The sequence below is a fragment of the Sus scrofa genome, chromosome 9 (genome assembly GCF_054392235.1).
Source record: "Sus scrofa isolate SSC_HxYL_T2T_F1_AM1 chromosome 9, Sscrofa_HxYL_maternal_Yorkshire_Landrace_v2.0, whole genome shotgun sequence".
NCBI classification, from domain to species: domain Eukaryota; kingdom Metazoa; phylum Chordata; class Mammalia; order Artiodactyla; family Suidae; genus Sus; species Sus scrofa.
This window is the reverse complement of record NC_139391.1, coordinates 12,028,005-12,047,099: the sequence shown is the minus strand read 5'-3', so window position 1 is coordinate 12,047,099 and position 19,095 is coordinate 12,028,005. Positions and strand designations below refer to the sequence as shown.

At 43.9% G+C, this 19,095-nt stretch overlaps 3 protein-coding genes across 22 annotated transcripts in view; all 3 read left to right on the top strand.

Moving 5' to 3' along the window:
- Window positions 1-4,798, top strand: part of CLNS1A (chloride nucleotide-sensitive channel 1A) — a 98,050-nt gene extending 93,252 nt beyond the window's left edge. The window contains exons 11-13 of one of the 2 annotated variants that reach the window (XR_014814773.1): window positions 814-888; window positions 1,330-1,448; window positions 4,686-4,798. The gene's annotated coding sequence lies outside the window, so the exon portion shown is untranslated. Of the gene's footprint in view, window positions 1-581; window positions 889-1,329; window positions 1,449-4,685 lie in introns of both variants that reach the window. The other variant, XR_014814774.1, reaches the window with a different exon arrangement.
- Window positions 1-19,095, top strand: part of LOC100511652 (glycerophosphodiester phosphodiesterase domain-containing protein 4) — an 882,168-nt gene that overhangs the window by 527,516 nt on the left and 335,557 nt on the right. The window lies entirely within an intron of this gene.
- PAK1 (p21 (RAC1) activated kinase 1) overlaps window positions 1-19,095 on the top strand; it is a 236,440-nt gene that overhangs the window by 43,004 nt on the left and 174,341 nt on the right. For 5 of the 19 annotated variants that reach the window (XM_084975456.1, XM_084975461.1, XM_084975460.1 and 2 more), the window contains 3 exons: window positions 869-888; window positions 1,330-1,448; window positions 4,686-4,798. The gene's annotated coding sequence lies outside the window, so the exon portion shown is untranslated. Of the gene's footprint in view, window positions 1-581; window positions 889-1,329; window positions 1,449-1,844; window positions 1,961-4,685; window positions 4,799-19,095 lie in introns of all 19 variants that reach the window. The other 14 variants (XM_084975444.1, XM_084975450.1, XM_084975448.1 and 11 more) reach the window with 6 other exon arrangements.

The window sequence follows — 19,095 nt, the reverse complement described above, 5'->3', positions numbered from 1 at the left end:
TACTGAGCGAGGCCAGATATCAAACCCTCATCCTCACAGAGACAATGTTGGGTCCTTAACCTGCTGGGCAACAATGAGAACTCCTGCAGCAAAGACTATTTATTGTACAGCTTAGGGAACTGAGGCTCAGAGAGGTTAAGTGACTTGCCCAAATCACACAGCTAACAAATGGCAAAGCATGAATTTGGATTCAGTCATGTCTGCTTCCAAAGTCTTTGCTCTTTCTGCAGTATTTCTCTCAAGAATCTTACCCTCCGTTTTCTCCCTAGAGGTGCAGCATGACTAGGATGCTTACGACTGGCCAGCAGTGAGTGGGAAATGGAGCCAACAATGGGAGTCCTTTTATGCCACAGAGTGTGGCATATTTTGTTCACAGCAGTGTCTTGGAATTTGTGTATACCTTGCAACCTGATAGTCCTGAGAATATATCTGCCGTAGTTGGGGAGAGATTAAGAACCTCATCGTAAGTCTCTCTTTGGGAGAATAAAAAGATTGTTATTCATTTACTTCTTCTTCTTCTTCTTTTTTTTTTTTTTTTTGTCTTTTTGCTATTTCTTGGGCTGCTCCCACGGCATATGGAGATTCCCAGGCTAGGGGTCGAATCGGAGCTGTGGCCACCGGCCTACGCCAGAGCCACAGCAACGCGGGATCCGAGCCGAGTCTGCAACCTACACCACAGCTCACGGCAACGCCGGATCGTTAACCCACTGAGCAAGGGCAGGGACCGAACCCGCAACCTCATGGTTCCTAGTCGGATTCGTTAACCACTGCGCCACGACGGGAACTCCTGTTATTCATTTACTTCTGTGGCAGCCATTCAAGCGTTGAAGAAGGAGTAACTTGCTTCTGATCTGTTTCCTGCCTTCAGACGAGACCCAAGGCTCTCGGGTAAGATATGTGTCAGGTATACTGAGGACAAAGTGCACATTTAATTAGAAAACCAGGGAATAGGTGGCAGTAAGTGGGGCGGGGCGGGAGGGGGGCTAGATTTTCTAACATCCCTTTTAGGCATTTTTATCTAATAAAACCTCCCCAGTACAGGAGAAGCTCTTAAGGTACCTCCATGTAACCATCTCATGGGATTAACTGATGCTGTCCAATCCTCCTGGAAAACTTATCAACCAAGGCATCCGTGTTGGCTTCCGCACCCGGACATTTTTTGTGCTCACCAGGAGTTTTATACAGATTAACTCATTAAGTCCTTAGAGCAACACCATTTTACAGGTGAAAAAAATGTGGCAGGAGGAAGTTAAATAACTCAGCCCCAATCGAGTTGGGTCCTTACCAGGAATTAATGGTGTTTGCTAACAAAACAATTTTTTTTGCCAGGCACGCATGGCAGAGTTTGATTCGATGGAGTGTAAACCTGGGCAAGACGAGCGCAAAGAGAGATTGAGCTAGGATTTCCGTGAAAACTAAACCGAATGTTTTGGAAAGGCTTGATAAAGGTGAGTTTCTAAAAAGGTTGCTTTGGGAGTTCCTATCGTGGCTCAGCAGAAACAAATCTGACTAGTATCCATGAGGACACAGGTTCGATCCCTGGCCATGTTCAGTGGGTTAAGGATCCAGTGTTGCCTTGAGCTGTGGTGTAGGTTGCAGACGTGGCTCGGATCCCATGTGGCTGTGGCTCTGGCGTAGGCCGGTGGCTACAGCTCTGATTTAACCCCTAGCCTGGGAACCTCCATATGCCACAGATGTGGCCCTAAAAAGACCAAAAAAAAAAAAAAGTTGCTATTGGATTCGGAATGAGCAAGACCCTGTTCTTTCTGTCCCTGTAAGCAGGCCTGCGGCTGCTAATTAGAAAGCCTCATCTCACGTTTTCCTCCTTCAAATGCGTCTTCCAGATCGATCTGCTCTGAGACGACTTCTTGGGGAGCCTAAATTTTACCAGTCCTGTGACTCAGCAGCAAGTTGCTTCATCTCACTGAGACTTAGCTTCTGTATCCATGAGATGGAGACGGTAATATCTGCCTTGCAGGATGGTTGTAGAAATGACATGGGGTTTTCTGGCCCATAGTAAGTGCTCAACACACGACAAAAGTAGGGTGTGCTTGTTCTTGGGCTGGGGGCTGTGGAAACAGATGGGTGAGATTGACCCTGCCTCCCGAAGCCAGAGACAGACCAGCGAGGACTGTCTGCCTGCTTTTGGCTCCACTTAGCCTGCAGGGAGCTGAAGCAGATTTTCACAGATGTGAAGGGAACCTTTTCTCGATGTTTTTAGACACTGACACCATTATGTCACCCACATTCTCAGCTAGCATTTGAATCACTCGTCCCGCGGGCCTGGAATGCATCAGCACAGTCGTTCCAGATAGAGCTTTCTTAATTTTTTTCCTTTCCTTTTTTTAAACGTATACTTGATTTACCGTATTGTGCCAGTTTCTGCTGTATAGCAAAGGGACCCAGTCACACGTACATATGCATCCCCCCCTTTTTTTTTTGTCTTTTGTCCTTTCAGGGCCACACCCAAGGCATATGGAGATTCCCAGGCTAGGGGTCAAATCGGAGCTGTAGCCACCGGCCTGCGCCAGAGCCACAACCATGAGGGATCGAAGCCACATCTGTGACCTATACTACAGCTCACAGCAATGCCGGATCCTTAACCCACTGAGCGAGGCCAGGGACTGAACCCGCAACCTCATGGTTTCTAGTGGGATTCGTTAACCACTGCACCATGACGGGAACTCACGCAGCCCCTTTTTTATATTATCTTCCACTGTGGTCTCTTCCAAGAGACTGGATATAGTTCCCTATGCTATACAGCAGGATCTCATCGCTTGTTGATTCTAAACGTGATAGTTTACATTTACTAACCCCAGACTCCCCGTCTACTCCCTTTCCCGCTTGGCCACCATAAGTCTGTTCTCCATGTCTGTAAGTCAGTTTCTGTTTTATGGATAGGTTCCTTTGTGCCATATATGTATTTTTTTTTTTTTAGGGCCCCACCCACGGCATATGGAAGTTCCCAGGCTAGGGGTTGAATTGGGGCTGTAGCGTCCAGCCTACATCTCAGCCACAGCAACTCGGGATCCAAGTTGCATCTGGGACCTATACCACAGCTCATGGCAATGTTGGATCCTTAACCCACTGAGCGACACCAGGGTTTGAACCCGCATCCTCATGGATGCTAGTCAGGTTCGTTACTGCCAAGCCACAATGGGAACTCCAGTGTGCCGTATTTTAGATTCCACGTATAAGTGATATCATATGGTATTTGTCTTTTTTCTTTCTTACTTAGTGTGAGAATCTCTAGTTGCATCCACATTGCTGCAAATGGCATTATTTTGTATTTTGTTCTTTTTATGGCTGCGTAGTATTACATTGCATTAATGTACCACATCTTCTCTTTTTTTTAGGGCTGCACCCACAGCATATGGAAGTTCCCAGGCTAGGGGTCGAATTAGAGCTGCAGCTGCTAGCCTACACCACAGCCACAGCCACACTAGATCCAAGCTATGTCTGAGACCTACCACAGCTCACGGCAATGCCAGATCTTTAATCCACTGAGCGGGGCCAGGGATCAAACCCATGTCCTCTTGGATACTAGTAGAATTCCTTACTGCTGAGCCACAGCAGAAACTCCTGTACCACATCTTCTTAATCCATTCATCTGTCAATGGATATTTAGGTTGTTTCCAAGTCTTAGCTTTTGTGAATAGTGCTGCAGTGAACATAGGGGTTCATGCATCCTTTTGAATTATAGTTTTGTCTGGATATATGCCCAGGAATGAGATTGCTGGATCACATGGTAGTTCTATGTTTAGTTTTCTGAGGAACCGCCATACTGTTTTCCATAATGGTTGTACCAATTTACATTCCTACCAGCATTGTGGGAGGGTTCCCTTTCTCCACACCCTCTCCAGCAGCTGTATCTGTTATTGATACAGCTTTCTTATATTTAGCCAGTAAATCGTTTTTCCTAAAGCCTAAAGAAGTCATTGGAATGGCTTTAAGAGGAGCAGGTTCCAAATCATGGAGGCCACCTGGAGCGGGCTCTGGAACGTCTCCAAATTGGGTTTATGTCATGTCTCTCTCTCTCTCTTTTTTGTCTTTTTAGTGCTGCACTTGCTGCTACGGAGGTTCCCAGGCTAGGGGTCCAATTGGAGCTGTAGCCGCCGGCCTATGCCACAGCCACAGCAATGCCAGATCCGAGCCATGTCTGTGACCTACCCCACAGCTCACGGCAACGCCGGTTCCTTAATCCCCTGAGTGAGGCCAGGGATCGAACCTGCGTCCTCATAGATGCTAGTCGGGTTCGTTAACCACTGAGCCACAACGGGAACTCTGACACATCATGGCTCTTTGACCTCAGAAAACTTATATAATAAATCTGAGGACCAATTTCCTCATCAGAAACATGGAAATAATGATTCTCATTTCATTGGAGGTAACCAGAGGCCGATGAGATGAAATGTCACGTGTCCAGCACAGTACTTGGCATAGAGTCCATCCCGAGTAAATGGTAGTTTTAACACGTGAGTGTGAGTAGGTAGAAACGTGGGCACACAGCTAACCTGTGAGCTAAAGAGCTGCGAGCAGGCCTTTCTCCAGTGCTTTCTTCATGTGCTTGTGACAAGGAGTCTAGTCTGGATCGCCTGTTGGTCTGGCCCCGCACACAGTCTCTGCTTAGTCTTCCAGCAGAAATGACTGCCACTCAGATTCTTATTCCATTGTTTAATTCGCAGGGTTATCCTGAGTGAGGCCGTCAGCCTCTGGGAGCCTCCGTTGATGTGTGACATGCAGATACAAGTGCCTACCCTGCAAGAATGATGAAAGGAATAGAAATAATGAAAAGCAGGTAAGACTGTGCTGACCCTTACAGGCACATAATGAATTGTGGCTAGTTAGAGTACGGTGGGGGGCCTCTCTCTGAACTAGAAGGTTTTCAGCAGATCAAAATTTTGATTAAAGCAAGGAATCTTTATTTGTGTCCATTTTAGATCCTGCATTTCTTCCTTAACACTGCATCACAAAAGGAAGGAATCTTTTAAAAAAGGACACAACCTTTCTTTCCTTCCCCTTGCCCCCCCAGTACCACGGAGATCATCAAACGTGTTAATTTCATGCCTAGTGGTAGCTTCCATCCCCGCTCCTGGCCTGTATGATAGACGTGTGCCACCCCCCCTACAAAAGCTAGAAATACTGCTGGAGCACATAAAGTCTGCTCTGCAACCTTGCAGGTTTTCCTGCTCAGAGACCAGATAAATGACCCCAAGCCAGAGCAGGATGAGAAGAGGGTGGGAGTGGCACTCACCACGGACCACAGAAGAGGAAGATGGGGAGAAGTCTGAAAAGGGGGTGGCGAGGGAGGTTTGGACGGAGGAGGAACCATGAAGTAGGAACTGCTTCGGGGACCAGCTGTTCCTCCTGCTGCTATTTGGAGGGGACCATATACCGCCCGCCGAATTCAGTTTGCTGAACGGGGCTGCCCCAGAGCGCCTGCCTGATTTGGAATGAGTTCTTTTGCCCTGGAGCCCTTGGCAAACTTTCCTTCCCTCTCTGACCTGTCACTTGTTAGAGAGATTGATTCGTGTCAGCCCTAGAACATCATAAGGAGAAGGCATGTGGCCTCCTGGAGGGGTTATGATGGCCTAAAGCGAAGTCCTGGCCCCCTTGTCACAGTGAGACTGGACAGACCAGCTTGACCTGGCCTCTGTGTTGGGATGATGATAGAACACCCCACCTTTTTATGCATATTGCCAATTGAAAACTGTAGATTTAGGGCTTTGTGTTTCTAAGTCAAACTGGAGGCGACTCCTACTCTGAACTAGAACCCATATAGTCAATGCCAAATCCACCTGCCAAAGATGACGCTCGTATTGTCATCAAATGCACACTTCTGATTTAGGTGTTCTTGCAGCTTATAATTAGACTTTGTTGTTAGGAGAAAAAAAAAAAAAACTTGAGAGCAGCTGTGTTTTGGTGCGATTTCGATCTGTGACTGACCCAGTTTATAAAAATTGAAAATGTGGCATTAGTGTTTGTCGTGTCTTGGCGCCTTGCTCACCCTTCTGTAAGATGAGCATGGAGAAGTGTCTTCTGAGCTGGGAGCACATGGAGGAGGAAGGGCCTTGCGGCTGAGGGCATGGACCGGCTCTCAGGCAAAATTTCAGAGGTGTAGCTCTTGCTGAGATGTACCTTCCTGTGCCAAAAGGAAGATGGCAAAATAGACCTCTCTAAATGGATTAATTTTAGAGGTAAATAATTGTGAGTGTTGTTTATGCTGTGTTCTCAGGGTTTTTGCCACCACTGCCTTTGTGATGGCAGTGAGCTATTGCGCTGAAACCTCAATCATTAATCCTCACGTCCTCCTCCTGGGTGGAGAGGGTCTGGTTTTCAGGTTCCTCCCCCAAACCTTATAAGAAATCTGGTGGTTTAATTCTTTTTTTTTTTTTTAAATCTTTTTAGGGCTGCACTTGCAGCATATGGAGGTTCCCAGGCTAGGGGGGTGAATTGGAGCTGTAGCCACTGGCCTACACTGCAGCCACAGCAACTCGGTATCCAAGCCATGTTTGTGACCTACACCACAGCTCATGGTAATGCTGGATCCTTAACCCGCTGAGCAAGGCCAGGGATCGAACCTGTGTCCTCAGGGATACTAGTCAGATTCGTTTCTGCTGAGGCACGACGGGAACTCCAGGTGGTTTATTCTAAAGAAACAGAATGAATTAGGACTATCTTCTGTGTCCGGTTTTTAGACTGTCCAAGTTTAATGGCTGGTTCTCTGTCTGCTCATTATAAAACAAAGCTTTCAGCCTCCCATTCACCCTCCCACACAGCACTCACCGGAAGCTCTCCTCTCTCCTCGTTCTTAAGCATGTATAAATAATCAAAGATGACTAGGCATAAAGGATAAGACGAAACCAGGTAAAATAATAGTACCAAAGGAAGCAGAGAAAACTCAGGGGAAAAACCAAAACCCTAAATCAACAAGTTTCCAAGAATCATCTTGCTAATGTCCTCATAGAAGATGGTACATCCACAAAATAAGAACAGATTGCCAGGAACAAGGAAAAAGAGGGCAAAATCAGGCTTTCCCAAAGTGGACAATAATCCTAGTCATTTATATGACCTTACCAACAATGATGTGTGAGGCAGAAAAAGCTTTGCTAAACTATCAACTGCAAAGAATGAATTTTGATCCACCATAGGGACAAGACTAAATTATCTTTCTAGTCTCTCTCTGGCAAATGATATGTTTTATGAAGAGGTTATCAAAAAGCAAACAGCAAAAAGTTGTAGGGGAAACAGCATAGAGAGGTATGTCGGCTCTTTAAAACTCGGAATATGTTGTGATTCCTTTTCTCACTCTAAAAATGTACTGCCAGATATACTTTTGTATTCATAATTTAAAATTCTCTTTATTAAAGAGCCCCCCAACCCCTGCCAGTTGTCTAAGGTTCAGGCCTTACTGAAGCTGGGCTATGCCTCTGGCAGTGAGCTGCATTGCTTGCAGACAGAACGGAGATGGCAACCTGCGGAAGGCTCTACACCATAAGATTTCAATTCAGATGCCTTTCACACCTGTGCCTTTCACTATCCGTTGTTTATAGCTGCATGAGTAGGTAGTAAAAATGTGAAAAGAGAGACTAGGAGATACACACCCAGTTTGTGAGAATAGTTGCTTTAGTGTATGGGGGGCTCTATTTCTTTTTTTCTTTTTTTTTTTTTTTACTTATTTTCTGAAGCAAACATGAAAACCTATCACCATGTATTTATTGCGAGTGGTGGACCCATGGATCTTAGTTCTTCCTCCGTGATTTTCCCTTTTCAGTTTAAATCGTGCAGCTGTCAAGTTAGATGCCCTCAGAACTGGGAGGGCATTGTTGCTGGTCCCCTGGCACCCAGGCCATCCTTTGCTTCCTTTGACCTGCTTTCCCCTTCTTGTTCCTCGTGGACCTGCCCTTTCACGACAATCTGCCTGAGGCTGGACTCTGAGTCCCTCATTGTGCCGGACTTCTGTAAACCTTCCAACTTGAGGACTCATGTCCTTCAACTCCAAGTCTGTCTGTCTTTCTTTCTTTCTTTCTTTTTTTTTTTTTTTTTTGCTTTTTGGGGCCATACACGCAGCACATGGAGGTTCCCAGGCTAGGGGTCGAATCGGAGCTGTAGCCACCGGCCTACGCCAGAGCCACAGCAACGTGGGATCCTAGCCGCGTCTGCAACCTACACCATAGCTCACGGCAACGCCGGATCCTTAACCCACTGAGCAAGGCCAGGGATCGAACCCGCAACCTCATGGTTCCTAGTTGGATTTGTTTTCACTGTACCACGATGGGAACTCCAACTCCAACTATTTCTTTACTATTAGTTCTCTCTCACTTTTGTCCTCGTCATTTCTGTTCCGTTTCTGGATCTCCTGTCAGTCAAATGTTAGACTTCTTATTTTTGTCTCATATTCTATGCAGATTTCCCCATTTTTGGAGTCAGATGTGCTACCATTGCACCACGAGATCACGTTCTCCCTATTTTTATGGACTATTTCTTTTCCATCTTACAACCCTTTGTTAAAAATTTTGGCATGTATATTTTTAATTTCCAAGTTTCCCCCCTTTTTTTGTAACACCCTGTTTTTATTTCGTAGATGCTCTGTCTTCCATGAGCAAACTAATGAAATGGTTTGAATCATAACAGTTGTTTCCTTTTGGTGTTGTTTTGTTGATGGGATAGTTTAAAAACACACACTCATGTGGATTTTTCTTTAAGGAGTCAAAGTGTAGTGAGACTCTACTAATTTTAAAGTTGTTCAAACCTTACAGTATAGATACAGAAACATTCCAGGATTCTTAATTATATTTTTCAAAAGTTGGAAGAGAAACTTGAACACAAACAGAATGAAGAAAGTTTATTCAAAAATTTGATGAAACTGTAATATATCAGTTTAAGCTGAAATTTGGCAAGATGTTTCTAAAGCTTTCAATAAAATAAGCGAGCAGTTAGAGTCCTGATTTTGATGTATTTATCATTTCATACAGACCGTGTTATAATACATGCTCGGTCTTCATCTTCATTTCCCAGCACAGGGCTCCTAAAGCCACTGAGATTTCCTGAGCGATAGGATTCACTTTTGTGGTTCATTAGGATCCCTTTTCAACCACATTCGAGTTTAGAGTAATGAGATGACTCAGAACGAGGCCCCTAAGTGACTTCAGAATAGGGGCCCATCAGCAGAAAGCAAACAATTTTGTTTCCGCTTCCATCCTCTCACCCTTCGACTTCCTGGAAGGTGATTGGGACTGGAGATTGGGTTATAAAAATCTCTTAAACTACAAGATTCAGAGAGCTTCTCAGTTGGCAAACCGATCTGTGTTTCCAGGGGGTGGCAAACTCTGACTCCCTGGGCACAGGGGTTCTTATGCTCAGGATCCTTGTCAAACTATGTACCGCCTCATCTGGCTGTTCGTTTGTATCCTTTATAATAAACTATAATAGTAAGTTAGCACTTTTCTCAATTCTCTGAGTCACTCTAGTGAATTATCAAACCAGAGATGGTATCGTGGGAACCCCTGAATTTGTAATCTGCTGGGAAATCGTGGGTAGCCTGGGTGCCCTGTTTATGGCTGGTGTCTGAAGTGGGAGAAAGCGCGTGGGACCGTGGGCTCAGGGCTGGCTCTGAGACTTAGTGTCAGAATGACATGCAATTGTTGGACACCCAGCTGGTGTCACAGAGCTGGTTCAGAAAAATGACGCATATTTGGAGTCAGAAGGTATCACGGACGCATTTGCTCTTTGTGGTAATGTGCTCTACAAACAAAAACTTGAATGAATTCTATTTTACACAACCTCTATCAAAAAGATAAACATGTGTACATACTCCTGACATGAGAGAACTTCTATTTTCATTAGTTGTCAATGAGAACCAAAGCCTCTGCTTATAATGTGATGCATTTAATGGTTCAAAGAATTTTCCAGGGACTAAATTCAGGCTCATGACCATCAGCTCGTGTTTCTCCTCCACAGCCCACTTACTTGTTGTGCTAGGGATCATCAGATGCATATTCATGCTGAAAATTGATGGCAATTCCCTGATGGCTCCGTGGGTTAAGGATCTAGTGTTGTTACTGCTGTGGCGCAGGTTCGATCCCTGGGAATTTTTGCATGCCGTGGGTGCGGCCCAAAAGAAAGGAAATTGATGCATATTGATGTCTCTGCAGCATCATGTCACACTTCTGGTACTGTTGGGACAGGGCACAGTAAGACTACTCTTTGGGGGCCATTCCTGCATCGGAATGTTTAGTGATAATTATACAGCTAAGTGACCCTGAGCCACATCAATAAACCCAACGAAACCCAAACTAAAGAGATCTTCAATTCCGCTTCTCCTTTGTAGAATCAGAAACAGGTTTGTGGCAGTTCCACCAGCACTCTGCATAAGGAGTAGCTGCCGTGGAAAGAAAACGTGGTCTTCATTGGGATGAAACAATTGTGCCTTTGCAAAATTTCGAAAGTGTCTGATGAAGCAACCACACTGCTACAGCTTTCCCAGCCTAGAAAAGGGCCTCTGGAGGAGAGGGGCCATGAAGCTTGAGCTCTGTGAAAATTCAGGCATTAAGAGTCGGATTTCTCTGGTTCCAAGCACAGGTCCAGCACTTAATAACTGCAGGATTTTAGGTAAATACTCTAAAATGGGGATTAAGACGATAATTATGTCATAGGGTTATTAGAAGGATTAGGTGAGATAATACTCCGTGGGGCACTTAGAATAGCACTTAGAATGGTGCCTCCCATAGTAAGCACTTCACACTTTCTTCCTGGGGAAGCAGATCCAGTCTCATCATTTTGAATACTGTCTGTATGCTAATGACTCCAAAATTGAAACCGTGTGTCCAGGCCCAGTCTACCACTGAAGAGTCTTCAAGAAACTAATAGTAATGTCTGCCTATTTATACTTTGCTACCTTTTTAAGAAAACAAACAAACAGGGGCGTTCCCATCGTGGCTCAGCGGAAACAAATCTGACTAGCATCCTTAAAGACACAGGTTCGATCCCTGGCCTCGCTCAGCTCAGTGGGTTAAAGACCTGGTGTTGCCGTGAGCTGTGGTGTAGTTTGCAGATGCCGCTCGGATCCCGCGTGGCTGTGGTGTAGGCCAGTGGCTACAGCTCTGATTCAACCCCTAGCCTGGGAACTTCCATATGCCACAGGTACGGCCCTAAAAAGACAAAAAACAAACAAACAAAAAAACAAAAAAATTGAGGTATATTGTGGGTCTGTGGGTTAAGAGCCTGACATAGTGTCCCTGAGGATGTGGGTTCGATCCCTGGTCTCAGTGGGTTAGCGATCTGGCATTTCCACAAGCTGTGGCATAGGCTGCAGAGGGAGCTCGGACCCAGTGTTGCTGTGGCTGTTGTGTAGGCTGGCAGCTGCAGCTCTGATCTACTCCTAACCAGGGAACTTCCTTATGCCACAGGTGTGGCCATAAAAAGAAAAAAAAGAATGAGGTATAATTGACATATAACATTATATTAGTTTCCAGTGTACAATATATAATTCAATATTTATATATATATATATGGAAAGATGATCACCAAAATAAGTCTAGTTAACATCCATAAGCATACACAGTAACAAAATTATTTTTCTTGTGATGAGGACTTTTAAGATCTCTTTTTGGTAACTTTCAAAACATGCAATAAAGTGTTGTTAACTGTAGTCATCATGCTGTATGTTACATCCCCACGACTTATTTATTTATTTGTTATTATTATTATTATTATTATTTTTTGCTTTTAGGGCCACATCTGTGGCATCTGGAGGTTCCCAGGGTAGGGGTCACATTGGAGCTGCAGCTGCCGCCCTACGCCACAGCCACAGCAATGCAGGATCCGAGCCACATCTACAACCCACACCACAGCTCATGGCAACACCAGATTTTTAACCCACTGAGTAAGGCCAGGGATCGAACCTGCAACCTCATGGTTTCTAGTCGGATTTGTTTCCACTACGCCACAATGGGAACTCCGACCTATATATTTCACATCTGGAAGTTTGTACCTTTTGATCCTTTTTAACCCCCCTCCCTTTACTACTTTTTTTTCTTCTTCTTGTCTTTAGTGTATGGAGGTTCCCAGGCTAGGCACTGAATCAGAACTACAGCTGCCGGCCTACACCACAGCCACAGCAACATGGGATCAGAGCCGTGTCTGCGACCTACACCACAGCCCATGGCAGCACCAGATTGCCAACCGACTGAATGAGGCCAGGGATCAAACCCGCTTTCCCATGGATACCAGTCGGATTTGTTTCCATTGAGCCACAATAGCAACCCCCCCTTTACTACTTTTTTTGGAAATAGTATTATGCACTATAATTTTAACGATACATTAAGAAATAAGTAGTCTTGGGAGTTCCCGTTGTGGCTCAGTGGTTAACGAATCCAACTAGGAACCATGAGGTTGTAGGTTCGATCCCTGTCCTCGCTCAGTGGGTTAAGGATCCGGCATTGCTGTGAGCTGTGGTGTAGGTTGCAGATGCGGCTCGGATCCCACATTGTTGTGGCTGTGGTGTAGGCCGGCGGCTACAGCTCTGATAAGACCCCTAGCCTGGGAATCTCCATATGCCTCGGGTACGGCCCTAAAAGGACAAAAAGACAAAAAGAAAGAAAGAAAGAAAGAAGTAGTCTTGGGGAGTTCTATTGCGGTGCAGTGGGTTGGGGATCTGGTGTTGCCACTGCAGCAGCTTGGGTTGCTGCTGTGGTGTGGATTTGATTCCTGGCTGGGAACTTTCACATGTTGTGCATGTGGCCGAAAATAAAAAAAAAGGAAATAAGTAGTCTTAGAATCTTTGTCACTGTAGGTGAGAACGTAAAATAGTATAGCAACTCTGGAGAAATATAGAGATTACTCAAAAAACTAAAAATAGAATTACCGTATGATTTAGAAATTCCACTTCTGAGCATATACCCAAAAGAAATGAAAGCATGGTCTTAAAAAGATATCTAGGGAGTTCCCTTCATGGCTCAGCCATTAACGAACCTGACGAGGCTCCATGAGGATGAAGGTTTGATCCCTGACCTTGCTCAGTGGGTTAAGGGTCTGACATTGCTGTGACCTGTGGCGTAGGTCACAGACGTGGCTGGGATCTGGTGTTACTGTGGCTGTGCTGTCGGCCGGCAGTGGTAGTTCTAATTCAACCCCTAGCCTGGGAACTTCCATATCCTTTGGGTGCGGCCCTAAAAAGCCAAAAAAGAAAAAGAGAAAAAGATATTTTACAGCAATGTTCAGAGAAGTATTAGTCACTATAGCTAAAATGTGGAATTAACCTGACTGTCTATTGACGAATGGTGGGTAAACAAAAAGTAGTATATACATATAATGGAGTATTTTTCAGCCTAAAAAAGGGAAGGAAATCCTGACACATGTTACAACATGGATGAAACTTGCAGATACTATGCTAAGTGAAATAAGCTGGTTACAAAAAGACAAATACTGTATGATTCTACTTATTTGAGGTACCTAAGCAGTCAAATTCATAGAGAAGTAGAATTATGGTTTCTGGGAGCTGGAGGGGGTTATCGTTTAATGGGTGTAGAGTTTCAGTTTTGCAAGATGAAAAGAGCTTTGGAGATTAGATGCACAACAACGCGAAGGTATTAATAACGAACTGGATGCTTAAACATGGTGAAAATGTAAATTTTATGTCGTGTATTCACCATAATTAAACATACTTTAAAAATGTAGTCTTCCTATTCTCATATTACCTTATGTTATTTTGTTTTGATTTGAACTTATCTTATTCATGTAGTTACTTGTTTATTGTCTGTCTTCTCTCATATTGCTCAGGATCCTTGTAGGAAAGACACACTCAAATCGGCTAATTTGCGGACAGGTATGGGTGGGACTTCAGGAAACCAACAAGGGATAGTGCAGTATCCTGGCCTAATACAAGGGGCGTGCCTTCCCACATACAAGCTTGAAAGGGAGAAGAACCCAGAGTGGACTACCTGACAGAAGTGCTGGTTTTGATACAGGGATATAAGCAAGAAGGGAGAGAGCCAGAAGCCAGAAGCCAAGGGAACCTACTGATGGGGTCTTCCAGTCAGCTCTGGAGGCACAGAGCAGAGTGAAGCCGTGTGGAAAGAGGATCTGGAGAACAAACAAGAAGTCTGACACACGCTTACCTAGAAGTTACACTCTTTAATACAATAACCTCGCCTATCTTCTACTTCGTTGTGCCTGAGTGCCTAGCGCAGACCTGATGCATAGGTATAATGACCTGCATTCACTGGGTGTTTCTTGTATCCCAGGCACTCCCATTGGGCTTTACATGTATGAAATTAGGTAGCTTCCATGTCCGCTGTTTTAGATATTATTATTATCAGGTAACATTACCACCTTTTAGTTATTTTTATTTTTATTTTTGGCTTTTTAGGGCTGCAGGTACGGCATATAGAAGTTCCCAGACTAGGGGTCAAATCAGAGCTACAGCTGCCAGCCTACACCACAGCCACAGCAATGCCAGATCGTTAACCCACTGAGTGAGACCAGGGATGGAACCTGTGTCCTCATGGATACCAGTCGAGTTCATTTCTGCTCAGCCACAATAGAAACTCTGTCACCAGCATTTTTTAGGTGATGCGTCAGGCACAAAGAAGGCTGCATTGTACAGATCTGGACTGCCAGTCAGGTCACTTGGCTCCATGACCCTTACTCTTTCTTGAAAAAAGTCCCTCCCCCCTTTATTGAGATGTAATTGACACATAATATTGTGTAAGTTTAGAACATGTTGATTTGATACCTTTATAAATTGCAAAATGATTACCACCTCCATCCAGTCACATAAACACCATTTCTTTTTTTTTTCTTTTTGTCTTTTTGCCATTTCTTCGGCCGCTCTCACGGCATATGGAGGTTCTCAGATAAAAGGGTCTAATCGGAGCTGTAGCCGCTGGCCTGCGCCACAGCCACAGCATCTCGGGGTCCGAGTGGTCTCTGCGACCTACACCACAGCTCACGGCCACGCTGGATCCTTAACCCACTGAGCAAGGCCAGGGATCGAACCCACAACCTCATGGTTCCTAGTCGGATTCGCTAACCACTGAGCCACGACGGGAATGCCACCAATTCTTTTTTTGTGGGGAGAGCATTTAAGACACTCTCTCTGAGTAACATTCAGTATTATTATAATCCTCATTCTGTGCATTAGATCCCCAAATATATTCATCTTATCACTGGAAATTTGTACCCTTTGAGCAACATTTCCCCCTTACTTCTACCCCAGCGCCCGGGAACCACCACTCTCACCTGGCAGTGCTCCACCAAGCGCTCTCCTCCTTCTAAAGATCGCTTCTTACCCCCAATCCCACCCATCTGCTTTCCTTCCTCTGAAAACATGCTCCTTGGAGAGTGGACTTCGGTTATTTCTGGTGTATGTGCATCTTCCAACTAAAAAGAGTAGGACCTTGAAGTTCTGGATTTGGGGTAAGAAAATGATTTGATTCCTCAAGTGTCCCGTTATTAAAATAGAATGAATTCTATTCAGACTTTCTAGAAAAGATTTATCTTGGCTGCAAGACACATTGCACCGTCAATCTGACAATACGTATTTGTGTGTCTGGTGAAATCTTGGAAAAGCAATAGGAAGTCCATGATTTTACTTGATAGGAGACCAGATTGAGAAAAATAATAACAGATAGCATTTACTTTGCTTTAAGCCTATGATTATCTCAGTTCATTTAAAAATATATATATATATATTTTTTTAACGCTTTGACCAACATCTCCTCCATTCTCCCCACCCTAAGGCCCTGGCAACCACTCTTCTCCGCTCTGTTTCTATGAGTTTGGCTTTTAAAAAAAGAGATGCCACACGTAAGTGAGATCATGCGGTATTTGTTTTTCTCAACCTGACTTATCTCTCTTAGCCTAATATCCTCAAGCTCCATCCATGTTGCAAATGGCAAGATTTTCTTCTTTTAATGGTGGAACTATGTATATATCTCACCTTTTCTTTACCCATTCATCCACTGACAGACACTCAGATTGTTTCCATGTCTTAGCTATGATAAATAATGCTGCAGTGAGCATTAGGGTGCAGCTATCTCTTCAAGATGGAGATTTCATTCCCTTCAGATTATTTCAAAGAAGGAGAACTGCTGGATTAGATAATAGCTCTATTTTTAAGTTTTTGAGGAAGCGCCATACTGATTTCCATAGTGGCCGTACCAATCTACATTCCCATCAGTGGTGCACAAGGGCTCCCCTTTTTCCACGTCCTCTCTATCACTTGTTATTTTTTGTCTTTCTGATCATAGCCATTCTAGCAAGTATGAGGTCATCTCTCATAGTGGTTTTGATTTGCTTTTCCCTGATGATTAGTGATGTTGAGCATCTTGTTCACATACCTGTTGGCCATCTCTATGACTTCTTGGAAAAATGTTCAGATCTCTGCCTTTTTTTTTTTTTCTTCTTCGGTCTTTTTGCCTTCTTTAGGGCCACACCCGTGGCATATGGAGGTTCCCAGGCTAGGGGTCTAATCGGAGCTGTAGCCGCCGGCCTACGCCAGAGCCACAGCAACGCCAGATCCGAGCCACGTCTGTGACCTACACCACAGCTCACGGCAACACCAGATCCTTAACCCACTGAGCAAGGCCAGGGATCGAACCCGCAACCTCATGGTTCCTAGTCGGATTCGTTAACCACTGAGCCACGCGGGAACTCCAGATTTCTGCCCATTTTTGAATCACATTGTTAGTCTTTTTGCTGTTGAGTTGTATGAGTTTCTTCTATATATGGTTTGCAAATACTTCCTCCCATTCCATTGGTTGCCTTTTCATTGTGTTGATCACTTCTTTTGCTGCAGAAGCTTTTTAGTGATGTAGTCCCTTTTTGTTTTTGCTTTTGTCAATTGTGTGTTCTGGTGCCATATCCAAAAAATTGTTGCCAAGACTAATACTGAGCTTTGTCCACATGTTTTTTTATGGTTCAAGTTCTTACATTTAAGTTTTAAAATCTATTTCTAGTTAACTGTTATGACTGGCTTAAAGATAGGGGTCCAATTTCATTTTTTTTACATGAGAATACCCAGTTTTTCCAGCACCATTTATTGAAAGGATTATCCTTTCCCTATTGAGTATTCTTGGCTCCTTTGTCAAATATTAATTGACTATATATATATGCTTTTATTCCTGGGTTCTTGATTCTGTTCTACTGGTCTATGTGCTTGTTTTTTATGCATTTAATCTTTATCTTGCTGAGGTAGTTGGCATTTGATTCATTTAAACACAAGGAAACAGACAGAAAAATGTTTTGCCCTAGGTCATGCAGCTAGAATGTATTCAGATCATTTAAATTCCAAATTATGTGTCTTCAGGAGTTCCCATTGTGAGGCAATGGAAATTAACCTGACTAGTATCCATGAGGACGCAGGTTTGATCCCCGGCCTTGCTCAGGGGGTCAAGAATCTGGCATTGCCATGAACTGTGGTGTAGGTCACAGACGCAGCTCGGATCCCACGTTGCCATGGCCATGACGTAGGCTGGCAGCCGTAGCTCCAATTCAGTCCTTGGCCTGGGAACTTCCATATGCCACAGATGCGGCCCTGAAGAAAAAAAAAAAAAAAAAAAAACCAGAGAAACCCCCCCCAAAACCAAATTGTGTGTCTTCAACAATATCATATTACCTCTTGGTATTATATGGAAATTGTTCCTAAACCTCACTAAACTTTCCTATCTCTCTTGTACCCATATATAAGAATACAGGCATATGTATAAGCTGATTTACATTTGTTATTCCATATGGGAGAACATGGGCTTTCATCTAATTTTGTCTTATAAGCAATACTTTGTAAATTAATAATAACCCAGTAATTTAATTGCATCTATATTGAGAGTATGTTGCAAGTTGCTTTAACAGCACTACTTTAAAGGCAGCCACACACATCACCACGGAAGTGTGAGTGCAAAAATAGAAGAGAGATAATATTTAATCAGCTTCAGCAGTGGCAGTGTGGAGGAGTCATGATTGAACCATGATATATACATATCTTAAAGTCTAGTTATTAGAAAATTGTAGAAATAAAATGCTACTGGGGCAAATATGTGTCCCTCTATGTTCTATACCACTTAACAACCTTAACAAATGAAAAAGGGGAAGCTAAACTAACAGTAATTTCAAATTAAAGAGGAAGGATATCAGTAATTGAAAAATCACAGCATGAGTTCCTGCTGTCACACGGGGGGTTGAGACGCCAACTACAGCGGCTCAGGTCACCGTGGAGGTGTAGGTTTGATCCCAGGTCCATTGCTATGGGTTAAAGGATCCGGCATTGCCACAGCTGTGGCAGAGGTCACAGCTGTGGCCAGGACTCAATCCCTGGCCGGGGACCTGTCATATGCCGCAGGTGTGGCCATTAAAAAAAAAAAAATCACTACAAACTGAAGTCAATACTAATATGAGGATTAAATACTCTGATAACAGAGAATTCATTCCCCAAATTAAGAGCATTCCAGCTATCTGGATGAGGAAATGAGCAGCAGGAGACAAATTGAGGCTGCGAAGATTGGCCTGGCAGCCAAATTTCTTAGTGGAATACTGAATTTAGAATCCTTAATAAATTCTAGCAGCAGTCCAATTTTAGCTTATGAATGTTTTATCGCATTTATCACATTTTATTAATGGGCAATTCACTTAGTAGGTGACTAGTGAAAATTAAAGCTTATAAAATTATAAATTTTGGAGTCACTTTGAGGCCCATTACTAAGACTCAGGCCCATCAGTGGATGCCAGCTCTTCTATTTTATTTTTCCTTTCTGGCCACCCCACAGCACAAGGAGTTCCCAGGAGGTCAAGGATCACATCTGAGCTGCAGCTGCAACCCATGCCACGGCTGCAGCTATGCTGGATCCTCAACCCACTGTGCTGGGCCAAGGATCAAACCTGTCTCCTGGCAGAGGATGCACAGAGAGTATGCCTGTCAGCTCATTTTATTCTATTTTTGGTTTGAAATTTTATTTTATTTTTAAATGATTTTTATTTTTTCCATTATAGTTGATCCTATCAGCTCATTTTAAAGAATTCCCTACATAAGGGGAAAAAGCATAGAGGATTAGGGTCGGAAAAGACTGATCTTAAAAGGCTGGTCTTTCCATGCGTGAGACT